The sequence below is a fragment of the Haliotis cracherodii genome, unplaced genomic scaffold (assembly GCF_022045235.1).
Source record: "Haliotis cracherodii isolate W230 unplaced genomic scaffold, xgHalCrac1.p SCAF_15, whole genome shotgun sequence".
In the NCBI taxonomy this organism is placed as follows: Eukaryota; Metazoa; Mollusca; class Gastropoda; order Lepetellida; family Haliotidae; genus Haliotis; species Haliotis cracherodii.
In genome coordinates, this window is record NW_027266270.1 from 10,761,557 (window position 1) to 10,775,829 (window position 14,273).

The window sequence follows — 14,273 nt, forward strand, 5'->3', positions numbered from 1 at the left end:
TCCATGAATGCGAGCAACGTGGTGGCGGAGAGTAGGTGGATTGGTGACCGTGGTCCATAGCTTGACCCCTGTAATGTAACTGTTAACCTTCTTGCGTCTCAGGAAGCGGGTTGGGTTGTACACTCCCCATGGAGCCGAGAATGAAATGGTGCATTGAGCCATTGACCGCGGTAATATTTTAGCGCTTTGGGCATGCTTTATGTGTGGATTCGGCGCATCAATTCAATAATTCACCCAGTAATGCAGAATCTTACAGGAGGTCGCTTCGAATGATTACTGAAGACGCTCACTAATTATAGTCCGGGTCTTGACTAGACATCCACGAATAAAGTTTAGTGCAGGGTAATTAAGATAAGCCTCCACTTAACGTTCTCTCAAGAGTGAGATCAACAGATTTCTTGCTGCGGTATATAAACATCAGTATCACTGACAATTTGTTTGAAAATCAAGTTGATCGCGAATCAGATACATAATATCAGAGTAATGTTTCATACTGGCTTAATAACGACATACTCGCTTTAACGTTTCAAACATTTCAATTCAATTTTGAATTAAATCAAATTGATATTCATAATAAATTGTGGGTAGTTAAACAAACGTAAGTGGTTTCGAACCAGTTGAATCCCAACCTCTGACATTTTGCCTGATATAAATCCCCTTTCAATTTTGGGGGACTAAAATATACTCTATGAAAAGTTTTGTTTAAGAACTAACCTCAATGTGTTTTGCGTTCATGGAGAAAAAATACGTAAAAATAAGTCAACAATAATAACTTTACGGGCTATTTTTTTTATAATTAACAAAACAAAAGTGTTAACAGCGACACAAAATCAGTGACAGCCTTCAGCGCAACAATATAAGCCCCGCCCACTTAATTATCAGCCAATCAGGAAACAGTAGTCCGCTAGCGGGCGCGGTCTAGTGTTTTGGTTCATGCAATAATTGGCACGGAAATCACTTGCAATTTATTTATTACATATTTTTTTCCAACTGTAGATAATTGATATAATTCAAAGCAGGTATTCCACAGTCGTGGTTGTGGCCTAAAGCCTCTTTGTAACGAGAATGCTACATTGAGAAAACGTACAACGTACTGGCTTATTGCATGATGCGACATCAGTTGTTATCCATAAAGTTGTACATTGGTCGATTGCCATTACTTGGAAGTTGACGGATGACAAGGTAGACTTCTTTAATACTGTAAAAAGCGACGTTTCGGTATAGATCCTTATACCGTTGTCAAGTGAGAATGCTTCCCACTGGGTTTTACAAACTATGGGCTTGTATTTCCATGAATGGCCACACTCAGGATAATATCACAGGACGGCTTGAACTTTGCATCAATGGCCGGTCTGCAGTACCTAATTAGCTGAAGCCCACACTCAACAACGTGGCTGAGTTGAAACAGACAAGACACCACACAGGATAAGACAGCTCCTCGCTATAGCGCAGCAGGAAGCTGTGATTATCTCCCTTGAGGTGCGCGATAAGACATAGAGCACAGAGGGCGCCCCTGATGGAGATAATAATCGCGGTCCGAAGGACCTCGATACATAAATGTTTATGAGGGGCTATAAGGCAATGTTTATGAAGCAGCAGTGTTGAAGTCTCAGACCTGGACGAGCGTGAATGGCAGCATTATAGACGTTTGGTGCTAGGGCACTGAAGTTGTTTGCTGTCTGTCAGTGTATAGTGATAGCATTCAAAGGTGGTCTGGTCCGAATTCCAGTTGGTTTAAACCTTTGAAAAATGACATTTATTTTGCTGCACCGTGAGAACGTGACGGAATGAATACATATGGAAAAGAGTCACTAATTCAGAGCTCTAGATAAGCAGCGTGAATGTATAAATATACGCAAAATATATCACCGTTCACAATTACATATAGTCTGTCATACAGAACCTGAAACAAATATATCCAAAACAGCCCATGCAAGTCTATACCAGTGTGCAAGTCTAGTTTACTGCAGTAGTGAAAATTAAGAGAGTCTGATCTCCTTTTTATTATATTTTATTAAGATAATTTAACAAAAAAAGAAATTCTGTAAGATATGTTCATTTTAGATTTAAACGTTAGTCTAAATTACGTTTGACTTGCTTGCGTACAAATACGCATGAAAACGTTTTTAAAACAATTTATACCAATACTGTGTTTAACGACTCAATTTAACCATTTCAGCTTGGGCACCTGTAGTTCTTTACCGATCTTTATTATGCCCCGCCACGAAGTTGAAAGGGAATATAGGAATGGGTGCTCTCCGTCCGTCACGTTTCGCTTCCGGAGCAGAACTCAAAAACCGTGAGAGATATCTTAAACAAACTTGGCACATAGATAGGTCTAGTGGTGAACTGGTGTCCTTTGACAGTTTGGGATTTAAAAAAATATATATCTTTATAGTTTCCATGGCAACGACTTTGACTTAGACTGAAAATGGCGATTTCGGCGGGAGATATAAGTATTTCATGCCTATTTACTGATAAAATACAGGCATATCCTAAACATGAACTCCACTGCAGTGCCTAATGCACAAAAACTTTACTTCTCACTTATTGTAACTTATTTGTCACACGTATGCCGTTGTTGGGAGTTTATGTGACATGTGACCCACTTGGGACAGTCCATGAACACGTGCAAATATAAAGTCACCTCAAACAGCACTTTAAGCAAAATTATTCTAAAAGAACAAGGAGAATCATATATTTTACTCATTGGTTTAACAATAAGCAATCGACCGGAACCAAGGGGCTAAAAATATACTGAATTCCCAAAGAAAACTTTGATTACGCAATCTGGATGATAACGTAATTAAATATTCAAGGCTTATAAAGACATCCGGAGGCCTGTGTGCTACATTCTCCTAGGATGATACTGCCATCACTCAGCGGGATGGACGTAATATCCTTTGTGATATGAACAATTCAGCCTCCCAGATGGGATGGACATGCTATAAATCTCATGTACCATAGACTGTAGACTTGCACAAGTCGCTAAGGCAATAATTATTAGTTTAAATAATAATTTCTAGATAATGTAAATACTACGTTGTCCCTATAAGGGACTGGAGTACTTAGCTGTACCGTCCACAGATATAGACTAGCCTATTAGGAGGACAGAATTACTACACATCCATAGACTTATCTATCAGAACAGCCTGAGAGCAAGGCTTTACAGGCTGTTACTGGACATATATCCTGACTCAAAGATGACATGTCGTTCTATACAGAACACGACAGCCTAAATGATATCATAACATCAACGACAGATTTGATTTCCTTTGGTATATTGGCATGATATGAGACATATGACTATCATTATGATAAATATACACGGAACTTAATACCCTCATTGATATACCATGTAAATAAGTGCCAGTTTGACATATTATCAACTGTGATCGTGACACTCACTCACTCTGTAGGATGGGCATAGCGTTATCATGTGTGATGTGTGTAGTCGCCTTTTATGGCAAGCATGGGTTGCTGAAGATCTTTTCTACCCCCCGGATCTTCACGGGTCACACCATATATAAGAAGGACATGATACGACCCGAAGTTAGCTGAACATTATATCACTCGATGTGATATAAATATATGATATCACCCGATATGAGATTGTCACGATATCACCCAATGTAAGATAAACATATAGAGGTCTCGCTCGGGAAATATCGGAATTTAGACACTCGTGTCGTAAACATAATATGAAATACCGGAATTTAGACACGAGCGTAAACATAGTACGACATGAACATGAATATAAGGTTCTATTTATTACCGAGGAAGATGTCTACATACAGAGGCCAATTGTAGTATTTACCTTTAAGGACAGCAAGTCGCAACAGCAGCGGAACCACAATTTTTTCGAATGACGTCAACAATCTTCAGCTACGACGTCGTTTTAAGTGTGACGTCATTCCGAACTCACGTCACAATAAGATTCGAATAACGCTAACAACGCCGTCGGGCATCATCGTATGTCATGAACATGACATGAGACGCTGGGATGACATGGCAAACAGAGGCAGAGTATGTCTTATGTGCATGTGCTATTGACGAACGTCTTCTTGATTGCGTTAATATTCATGCAGCAGATTTTGAATACTGGCATTAAACCTTTTCCTGGTTATAAACAAGGATCTGATAGATGTACAACCGCAACAGCTGGCACAGGGACCCTAAACTTGGACACGTGACGTATCATTTGGACATCCTGAAAACGATTTCTTGTGACAGTTGTTCACATTGACCACACACACAGCAGATGACATCCATATACATTTTGGAGCTGACAATTTTTTTGAAACGATAAGCAACGATAATCGATCAATACTTGTCCACATCCAACTTACAACAGGGTGAGTGAGTGAATATTTCTTAACGCCGCATCAGCAATTTCGCAGCAATTCGCGACGATAGGCAACACATTAACGACATGGAGTGTAATGCACTGTAGAACAGCGGGAACCATCTAAAACATATCGAGTTATCCGTAGTTCGGGACAAAGGTAAGTGACGTCATTACGTCATACTATTGATTGGCGATAAACGATGTATCGAGTTAAATAGTTCGCGTTATCGACGTTTCGCTGTACGCTCCAATAAGGCGAAGGGAGATGGCATTTTAAGGTACGTGTGTGTGTGTGTGTGTGTGTGTGTGTGCGCGCGCGTGCGTGCGTGCGTGCGCGCGCGCGCCTCGGTTTAATATGGAAAACCCCACTAAGACATAGTATACTGGCTCCGACCAGTCCTTGTTTAATGCCCTTAATCCTTAATGCCGAGCGCCAAACAGGGAAACAACAAGTACGTCTTTTGACTTGTCGCGGTTGGGATCGAACGACCGACCTTCCACTCTCTCCGGACAGACGCTCTGTTCACTATAACCCGGAGGGATCGACCATTATACATTCTTGGGGAATATGTTTAAAAAAATCATCTGTTCTCGAAAATGCTGGATTTACAAAATAAATCTGCCCCAAACAGAAACAGGTTCCACGCTTCAACAAATTTCATTAGTACAAAATCTATGGCAGTGGCGTTTAATTCCACAGGATATCAGAAACAAGCATCTTAAAAAAAATTCCAAAACCTCGACATGGAAGGTAACACATTCCTCGGTCACGGTATTTCAGGACGGGGACATAAATACGACATCGAGGCGATAAATAACATTGATCAAGCGCCCCATGTAATCTGCGTTTCGAGATAACCTCAAACCCAGTGCTGCAATTCAAGTCTGCCAAGGTCTACATGAAACTTAAACTCAATTTGAGATGCGTCGTTGATGATTATATGCCTATAAACCCAATGTCGGTGTATGACGTTCAGCAAGGTTTGATGCTATCTCCGATTCTCGGGCAAGAAGGGTGAAAACAGTGTTCTTTCTTCAGACAAAGCAGGCAGTATCGTCGACGTGTCAGTTACCTTCTCAAACACTGGCCTGCCACTGCAACGGCGCTCTGATAAACAGAGCCAGATAACTCATTAATAACAAAGATTGCATGACGTGAATCATCCCCGCGTTGGTTATATAAACGCTAACATAAGAGATTATCAGCATCTTGTGGAATATGAAACAAATGACAAATAGCCTTGGTTGACATCATGTATGCTTATAGGCATATATTTCTTTAATGGTAATTGAAGTAGGTACGAAAACGTGCATTATGGCAGCGTATATATAATTTGTCTGTAAGAGATATTATAATCGCAAGAGAAGGGCTGTATGAAAAAAGTTATTGTTTATTTACAAGGTAATTAATTTATTTAAAATGTAATAGAAGTGTATGTTACTAGATAACAGCATGGTACTTCATCTCCGTTTTCTTTTCATATGATCGTAAATATGCAAAAAACAACGAACTGGAGAACCTTATGTTGCGAGCAGTGCATCTGTTTCATCAATGATGTCATCCGCGATAAACATTTGCTTTTTGCAAATCACATTTCTGATTTTACACTTGAGCTTATGAACAGGTTATGATCAGTTACCAGGCGTTTGTTTTGATAGTTTTCATAAGAAAACCAGTGAAATGGAAGGACCACATCACTCCGTTGTAAAACGCCTTTCTTTGGACCGAGTTGCACATGGTTGTACATGGTTGTATCCCTTAGTTGTCACAGGATCCACTGATCCTGGTTTTGTGGATTTGTACTTCAGTTACCGTAAAAAGGAAGATTCAAGGCCCAAAGTGACGCAAGTCGTAGGTGATCGCGGCTTGGCTGACACTCATTAGCACGGGTTTAGTGCCGAACGGGCAAGGTTCATAATGGGAATGAAATCTGTGAGTGGAAACCACGACCACTGGATAGTGGCAGTCATTATTTCCGACGGTTGAACTATACGTGTCGTACAAGGGCAAGGGCTTCACAAATGATACCCATTCAGGAAGGCGAACCCGAGCATCCGGCCTAATGAGCGAAAGCTTTCGGCACGTCGTTCTCTGGGCTTTATTGAAGAATGCATTTACCATGAATAGTCGCTGAAAGAGTTTGTCTTATGATGAAATTGTTAACCCATGTTTGGTAGGAAGTCCAACATCCCCAACCATCACCACCGCCCACACCAACATACATCCCTACACCCCACACCATCCCCATAGGAACGTGTGTAAGGTAGCTAGATATGCTGTATAATACTCACACCACCAGAACAAAATATCCATTTATCGAAAACAGTAGCGCTGTTTCGACAAACAAAGAAACACGTTGTCGTGCCCTAAACATGATACTGAGGAGGAGACTGACAACATCTCTACAAATTACCGTAATCACACAATAAACGACGATAATGATGATGTTTACACGACGTCAAGTATGACGGTGATTTTACACACGACGCCATTAATTCGAATTTAACCAATAGTAAACTGTAGAAGATGCCGATAAATTTGTGTTACAAAGACGACGTGGGGCAAAACATACACGAACTTCTTGCTGAATTTCCTGGGAAAATACTGATTGAGAAGTAAAGAGAAGCTCTTTGTTTATCTTACAGTAAGTAATGTTGACCTGGAGAGTCTCTGGAGAGGTGGTGATATCTACAAACGGAGATAAAACTACCTTAGAAAAACCTTGGAAGTCTTGGAAGAAGTGACTTGACAAATCGCTGGCATCACACCAAGTCATCCAGGCGTTGACTTAATCCAGGGCCTCTTTATCAAGAACTGTTCTTTCAGCTAAAATTAGGTGAACACACCTTGACGATGGTTGAAGCTAGAAGTTCTGAGTATGTCCTATTTAAAGTCAGACTCCCCGAGTGCTAATGAGTCAGATTTAATCATAACTTCACAAAATATGAAGGCACAGCGGGGACCATAGAGGGACCGCAAAATAAAATTATGTTAAGGTTTTCGAGCGGAAAAGGGAATGTGAAAAGGCTGCTAGAGCTGATATATCTGGCTGAAGGTGAGATATCGACTGGAAAAGGGATAACTGTTTAATAACAAATTCTGCTCTATGTTTTGTAACACAGATAAATTGTTTACTGTTCGACTGGTCGTGAATTTTGAATACGACACACGTGACTATATAGTTACACGTTTTTGAGTGTCGGGAATAACATGTGTTAATGTTCTATGATCATACCTATCATATGTAAACAAAGGTTTTGTTTTTCGTCTTAACGAAAGCCTTTTGAAGGAAAACACATTTGTTTTTTAATGACGTATTCAGTTTTTTATATGACCATTTTGATGCACATTGCTTATATAGAAAAAGTATTAATAGTGCATTAGTTTGTTAAACAAACTATTTCCAAAGTTATCGACCGTCCCCGCCACTGGCCAAACCAGTGAGAATTGCACCAAAGACGAGACACGAGAAAGACTGATCTTCTTCAGAACTTCAATGACCCGACACAAAATAAACATGGACGATTTACATAAATCAACATACCTGCTTATCTTCACACGAAACGTGGTAAGAAAGGCACTATAATTCCAATCTGATGAATTAACTTCTTTCTTTGTTGACGGAAATACTATTCCGAAGATCTTCCGTCCAAATTCGCAGCTGTGCAGTTGAACTGGATCGTAATTTTCTCTCCATACATCTGAGCAGAGGCCAAAACCCGGAACTCGTCTGCGATCGTAGTAGCAGACGACATTCGATGCTGCTCCCGAAGTGTAACTTGATCGTTTTGGACGAGTATATTATTTTCAAAGGGGTTTCAGGTCGTACCGCGGAATGCATTCGTCCCGTTTTCTGACTGATGAAGAACGTATACAGATGCTTCGCGGGGGTGAGGGATGCTATCGACTGTAAGTAGCAAGATGGAAATCTAATCTGCCGCCTCGAGATGCTGGTTACAAATTTAATCAGACAAATATGATCAAAGAAAGTCCATTCGGCCTACGTCTGAACAACATTTTTACGTCTGTTTGGTTTTGAAATCTGCAACTCCGACCTGTCGTTTTGAGATGCTAACGTTTGAAAGAGCTATGCTTTCCTTTCTCTGAAATAACACCCCAGTTTAAACTTCCGCCATTATCAGTGACAATACCACTGCAACATCTCTCCCCTTGCGTTTAACGTACGCAAACACATGCAAATGATATTGGAATTAATAATTAATGGATCATAACGATTCTGAGAGGTCATATTTATTTCAGATGACGAATTGAGGTTCTTGAAACACGTATTATTATCTTTATCACAACAAATTAGGAAAGCGGATATCAACTTGTCGCAATGAACTCCTTAATGTAAGGTGTGAAATATATATATATATAATAAAATAATAAAGTCCACGTTAGTCCATCATCTTCTTCATATCAGTTTCATACATAGTACTTTCGAGAGACAGCGAAAGTAAAATGTATGCAACTGATATAAAGAAGATGATGGACTAACGTGGACTTTATTATTTTATTATATATTACATCATGTACACCGAGTGAACATTTACCTCATTTTTGTATGTATATATATATATATATGTGTGTGTGTGTGTGTGTGTGTGTGTGTGTGTGTGTGTGTGTGTGTGTGTGTGTGTGTGTATTTGCAGCAAAACAGTTCGTAATATCCGTCAGTTCGGTATAAGCTTGTTTGTTATAAAAGTAGTTTACTGTATATCCTTTTATATCGTACTGTGACCCCGTTAGTGATGGGTGGCCCAATCGAGTAAATCGCCGCAATTCACTGTTAATAGTTGCGTCCCTTGGCGTGCCAAAAACCTATGACCGTGGGTTCGAATCCCAGATTCTCTCTGATTATGTTTCCAGGTTTGTCAGCACCATATTTATTTATTTTTAGAATTACCCTTGATTACCCACAATTAGAGGCAGGTTTTTAATAGAGGGAAGGACAAAGCTGCCTACGTAATTAATGAATATTTAAACATGAGATACACTCAAACTGCATACTGCCAGAAATCTAGTACAGTGGGTTCGAATCCCTGTTCCCGCCGTGATATTGCTCGACTATTGCTAAAAGCGGCGTAAAATCAGATTCACTCATTCGGATTCCTGTTCGCCCTGATTTTGTTTCTTTGTTTGTCAGTACCGTACCTGTGGTCGTGGGTTTCACCATAACGGTAAACATCTGAGACACGCATGACTTGCTACCTCCCTACCATATCAAGCCGTGTTCAATGTACAATGTGGCACTTTAGACAACTGGGCCACATGTGCCCTTACTGAAAAACTATCAACTCAAAGAAATGAATATTCTTTCAAACATTCCAGCTAAAGAAATTGTTTTTACATATAACGGTACCCATGGTCAATTGCAAGTGGGCATTCGAACATCTTCATGTGACAAACGGCCAGTTTAACCGTTAGTCTACCGGCACCTTCTTTTCAACTGGGAGCAACAAGACATCACTAGCCCAAACCTTGGCATCTCAATGTGCAGAGTTGTGTCCCTTGGTCACAATGAGATCCTAATGGGTTCGAATCCATGTTTCTCCCCAATTATGATCCTTGGTTGTACGTCATCCTGCCCATTGATTTACACAACAGCGGTTAAGGCCTGATAGAACTGACGCGCTGTTCGTATTCTTTATTCCGTACTTGTGTGTTGGCTTACGACCCATGGTACAGTAAGTGGTCTGCAGAAGACAGTATGGCCAAATTGCGCGTCATCACGTAATACACATGGGATGGACTTGAAACACTTCATGAACTTTACGAAGATGTCCATTATCGTTACAAATTACCAAGAAATATGATATTTATACCCCTCGCAACCTATGTTACATATCTTACACAACCTCTGGTCTTCTGGGAGTATAGGGGCGTTCGGGTAGCCTAGTGGTTAAAGCGTTCGCTCGTCACGCCGAAGACCCGGGTTCGATTCCCGACATGGGTACAATGTGTGAAGCCCATTTGTGGTGTCCCCCGCCGTGATATTGCTGGAATATTGCTAGAAGCGACGTAAAACCATACTCACACACTCACTCACTCAATCACTCTGGAAGTATTATTGCACCTACTGGTTTCCATATGTGAAGAATGTGAGCTAGAGCGAAATCGCGCCATTGGCGAACTAAATTTTTCTGGAATTACAACAGACAAGTAACAAAGAGCGATATGATGCATCACAGCCGAATGCCAGTCCTGGTCATAAGCATAAAGCCGATTTCAAACGTGTTACAAATTCAGAAATATATATATAAATTTATATAATTAGTTTAATCGTCACCAAGACATTCCCAAATATACGCGTGGTGAACTGTTACACCTGCCTGTATACCCAACTCACTCACTCACTCACTCACTCACACACTCATTCACTCCATCCTTCACTCACTAACTCATTCACTCCGTCCTTCACTCACTCACTCACTCGCTCGATCACTCACTCACTCGCTCACTCACTCACTCACTCGTGTGAGGGAACGTTTCACAACCGTTGGTTATCTGAGGCGATTCGGAAACCTTCATTTGTACAAACGAGGTTCCGGTTTTTTCTTGTAATGAAAATAACAACTGTTAATGCAATTTGTAAAGATACGCCCGTGATGCTAAACGAGAATACAGACGCGAGTTAAACGTGGTAACATCTGTATTTGTGTGGAGAGTGGGAAATAGACCAGGTTCACTCTTTACTCTTTAACTTGTTATTTATTAAATCTTCTAAAATAATGCTTCTAAAACACAAATAAAAATGCATGTACTGCTCAGATAACGACATATACACATAGTAATGGACCCATGAAGGGGGTAGAATATGTTTTCAGCAACCCATGCTTGCCGTAAAAGGCGACTAAAGGGATCGGGTGGTCAGGCTCGCTGACTTTGTTGATGCATGTCATCGTATCCCAACTGCATGGATCGATACTCATGGTGTGAACACTGGATTGTGTGGTCCAGACTCGATTATCTACATACCAGTGTCATATAGCTGGAATATTGCTGAATGCGGCGTTAAACAACAAATAAAGAAACAAACATAATTTTGAAATGCTTGGTTTTCAAACAACTGGCTGTAGAAAAACATATGCAACACCGATTACATTTTATCAAGAGATCACCAACGAACTATGCAGCAATCGTTAAACCATTGTGAAACTCATTGGGATGGAACGTTGCTTGTGGGTTACGGTGCGAGTGTCGAAACGACGTTGCGCAGGGGACACTGTCGCCTAAGGCGCCAATCTGTCTGTCTGTCCATACATACACTTTATTAATTGATCGGATTCTGATATTCTTGACATTACCAATGACAGTTAAACCCAAAACATCAACAACCTGCTCAAGAAACTTCTAAAAAACTATTCTGACAAAACAGGCTTCCATACATGTTTATAAAGCGCAACAAGTGCTTTGTCATGTACATTATCCGACCAGCCGCTGTCGTCACACTGAAATGCTATCATGTACATATGTATCCACACTGCCGTGGCTGAACGTATCAAGGTGGTAAACAAATAAAGGTTTCCAACTTCATTCGACATGTTGTATTAGCATTTATCATTAATTTTAAAATTAATGTTTGCTTGAGTCCAGTCAAAACGATTATTCCCACATGACCACACACATATGATTGTTGATCGATATTTGTTTCAGTGCCGTGACGTTATTACGACAAACAATATCAAGATCAATGTGAACATTAGTTGTCTGAACCTCATCTCAGATGTAATGGTATTGTCCTCAATGTGTTTCATGTGAACTGTCACTGTCGTATATCTTTGTTAAAGGCGGACTCTGCTCGAACAAATTGGCAGTCCCAGCAAATTTCATTCAAGTCTTAAAACACCACTCTGTCTGCTGACTTTAACGTCTGAACTGCCGTTCAAAAGAATGTTTGCATGGTGGCTAAAATTGAAACAAACTAGAAATGGTTATTCGTCGAGATATTACATGCGTCATATCAATGAATATCTCGCAACAGGTGACGTGCTCATGACGTCACAGGGAATAGGGATTCGTAAGTCTAGTCTAAACACTGTACTTTCTTCAGTTTAACACTCAGTCAATGAAAACATTTCTTTAAAATGATAATTATTTTTTTCTTTAAAAGAACCTCTCCTCTTCCGCTGTTTTCAATCAAGCTGGTGAATCAAGCAAACTAGACTTGGTTTAGTTTTATCTAGACTTGCCTACGCTTTTAGTAAAAATAGATACTTAAAAAATATAAATGGCGTAGGGCTATACTTTCTATTTCCCGGCAGTTTAGTCTTCTGATAATAGTTAGAAAAGTACCTCTTAAAGCACTCATTTTGCCTACGACAAATACATATTTCATTTCACATCTGCAATTCTAATTTTCTTTACAAACAATACATCAAAAATTAATTCTTAATATGTATCAATACATAGCTTGGATAAGTCACTTGTTTGGGAATATCAATATACGCTATGTATAAATACGGCACGAGTATTCTAAACGCCTACATCATCCGATGCGGTTACGGTGGCTGCTTGATCAAGTACTCGACCTTAGGGGAGTCGGTGCAAGGTTAATGCGGCAGTACGCAGACTTTGAGCTGATGCTTTCAGCATAGTTCGAGTTACAGCAAACATTACCGGACGCTGTACAACAACTGCACGTTGATAAAATATATTTAGAACAGTGCAACCCTTTAATGAAATATTTCCTATTTGGCGCGGTGAATCAGATGAGATTAACTTGTCAGCTTATGTGGGAGGAAAGCTTGAAGTGACGCAGGTCTCAAACGTTAACACGATGAAACCACGAGCATGGGTATGGTGCTGATAAAACTAGAAACATAATAAGGACGAAGAGGGTTTCAAACCCACACTCATAGCTTTTGGGCGTACCCAAGGGACGCAACTCTGCACAGCGAATTGCGGCGCCTTTGACGATATATTAGTGAATGGACTTATTAAAGACTGTTTGATGTTACTACCACTGTAACTCCTTCGTAACTGTGTCGAACTCGAAGGGACCTGAGAAAAACTTCGACTTATATAATTTTTCGACACATACCAAAAGAATAATATCGTGGAAACAGTCATTTAAAACAAGTAACAACGTGTTTAGATAAATAAAAACAGCGATGGATAGGCATGCAAGTTAGGTTAACATATTTTCGTATCGACTGATGCGGTCAATGTTGTACCTGCATTCGAAATTTAATTTTTGAATTTAATTGAAATTCTTTTTTAAAATGAAGGAATTCGACAATCAGTTCAATACAATCGAGACTTCGGTATTCAACTGTACTTTTGAGATGTGTATTTACTTAAATTATGACATGACGATTGCAGGATTACACTTTTCTTTATATTTATTGTACAAATGTGGTCAACTCAAACGGAAAGGGTAATATTTGGTTCAATCACGGCACCGTGTGTAAGTTAAATGAAAAAGGGAAGCTTGAGGTAAATAAGGCGTACATATAACACAAAACCCACGAAAACGGGCTGACAAACTATGAATCATAATCGAGTTGCATCTGGGATTCGAACCCATGATTCGAGGATGCTTGAAGATAAGGGACACAACTCTGGTCTATATACCACATCCTTCTGTAAATAGCATTGCATCCAGATGCATCATAGGTTGCTCTGACAGTGATCACACACCGGCTCCTAATAGAGGAACTACGGTAAATCTAGTTAGACACGTTTTCGAACATGATAACACGCAGCAGACTGTGCGATCCAAGTGACATTACATTCCATCTTGAGGATGATAAGAGGGATTCATGCATGTGTAAAAACAGAAGATATACATGTGAGCATCGGAATGTTAGGACGTAGTTAGTTGATGAACAAAATATACAAGAAATATGTTCAGGACGAAATGACACGAGTGTAGCAATCGTGCCCGGTGAGGTGAGGTGAGGTGAGGTGAAATTGGAA

General features: G+C 40.0%; 1 protein-coding gene across 2 annotated transcripts in view; it reads right to left on the reverse strand.

The window, feature by feature from the left end:
• Positions 1-14,273, reverse strand: part of LOC139462272 (myosin light chain kinase, smooth muscle-like) — a 102,640-nt gene that overhangs the window by 81,811 nt on the left and 6,556 nt on the right. The window contains exon 1 of one of the 2 annotated variants that reach the window (XM_071243869.1): positions 7,894-8,108. The exons of the other annotated variant lie outside the window; for it this stretch is intronic. The gene's annotated coding sequence lies outside the window, so the exon portion shown is untranslated. Of the gene's footprint in view, positions 1-7,893; positions 8,109-14,273 lie in introns of those variants that run through there. 2 annotated transcript variants of the gene reach the window in all.